Genomic DNA, 1809 nt, shown 5'->3' on the forward strand with positions numbered 1-1809 from the left:
GCCTATGCTCATTCTCCTTGTTAACATGGAATATCAACTTAATAAATACAAGTTGATTAACGCGAATGTGGTAAACTCATCTTGAATAATGAACTGATTATAATTTATCAGGCACAAGCAGCTCGACCTCATTTAGAGAAAACCCCAACTCACATCTCTGAATTTACGGACTTCTCTTCCCACATAACGAAGATACCACGCATAAACTACCAAACAACGTTTAAAAGAGCACACCAGTAGCTACAGGTAGGTAGGCTACATCCGATGGGAAATAAGAGCAGTGGTCCGGGAGTGGGGGGGTCTCCGTTTAATAACTACACAGCCAGGGACATTTAGAGAATGACCACGGTGACGGACTTACTTCTCAGATGGAGCACGCAGTCTATTCCTAGGAGGAGAGACGGTGGTTTTCACAGCTGCCTTGCTGAACGGCACGGGTTCTCCTCTATCTTTCAGTGAGAAATTCAATTAGACAAGTCCGCAGAAAAACTGACGCAGGCGACGATCAGACCTCCGTTGTGTCACTGACAGGAGGTTCAGAAACAAAACAGGACGACCCCACTAATCGATGGCTCCACAAAACTTCCGTAGTTACGAAACTTCTCTCTCTCTCTCTTTCTCTCTCTCTACGTGTGTCTCTCCGGTTATGTCGTTTAGAAACTGTTGCTGTCACATGATCCGCTGTCTGTCTGTTCTCCATGGGGTCGGGCCGCTGGGCGGGACCGGGGCGGGGTGATCTGGCTCGTGTGTGTGTGTGTGTGTGTGTGTGTGTGTGTGTGTGTGTGTGTGTGTGTGTGTGTGTGTGTGTGTGTGTGTGTGCGTGTGTGTGTGTGTGTGTGTGTGTGTGTGGGTGTGGGTGCGTGTGTGTGTGTGTGTGTGTGTGTGTGTGTGTGCGTGCGTGTGTCTGTAGGCTATGTGTGTTGCAATTGTTTCTTTTCAAGTTTCCAAGAAGACTCTTTTCAAACCACCACAGTCATTATCTTTAACAACAGCAGCCACCTGTTATTGAGAAACTGTTGATTTAAAAAGTTGGCACCCTGGCATAACTGGTGCGTTGAGATTGTATGGCCTATAAATACATTATAATAAACCTGCCATACAGTTTAAGTCAAAGTCAGTCAGAAATAGGTCAATTCAATTGTTTGTAATAATTAGTCCTTATTTACATACAGGAGGTGTGTGTGTGTAATATTAGAAAAACTCTCTCTCACACACACACATGCAGCATTAGCAACATCTGAGTGCTTCCATGCCTTGATTCTGCAAATTTACTAGCAACAAAATAACACTTGTTTTGTTTTTTTTGTTTTTTAGAAAAGTTTGACTCTAAGCGGAATATTTACAGTTTGTGTGTTTACCATGCTATCCATTGTTGAAAACGTAGGCCTAAGTTAAATTAGTAGATTTAGGGCATTGTTTTATCAAGGCTTTACAGTGTGTGTGTGTGTGTGTGTGTGTGTGTGTGTGGGGGGGGGGGGGGGGGGGGGGGGGGGGCAGGAAGAGGGCGTGACAAGGAACCAGCTCTTCCCAAAAAGAACTGATCACTGTTAAGATGGCAGTAGAGTAAACCAGAGTTCTTATAATTTCATGTGCACCATTTTTCACTCATCGCTTCAGGAGATACTCTTTTCTGATTGGCTGACAGCTGCAAATTAAAGTGATGTTTCAGAACACTTCAAAGACAAGTTCCTGTCAACAGTTCAACCACTGATCCAAATGAGCGCACAGCAGTCCATCAAATTGCAGGTAACTATAACAATATCTATGCTTCCCACTACAGTGCCAGTCAAAGATTCATCATGCAATATT

At 44.0% G+C, this 1809-nt stretch overlaps 1 protein-coding gene across 1 annotated transcript in view; it reads right to left on the reverse strand.

Annotated features, from left to right (window-relative positions):
* Positions 1 to 650, reverse strand: part of klf3 (Kruppel like factor 3 (basic)) — a 16818-nt gene extending 16168 nt beyond the window's left edge. The window contains exon 1 of the mRNA XM_080030156.1: positions 362 to 650. The gene's annotated coding sequence lies outside the window, so the exon portion shown is untranslated. The remainder of the gene's footprint in view (positions 1 to 361) is intronic.
* Positions 651 to 1809: the final 1159 nt, after the last annotated feature.

This window comes from Ammodytes marinus, assembly GCF_949987685.1.
Source record: "Ammodytes marinus genome assembly, chromosome: 6".
Lineage (NCBI taxonomy): Eukaryota > Metazoa > Chordata > Actinopteri > Uranoscopiformes > Ammodytidae > Ammodytes > Ammodytes marinus.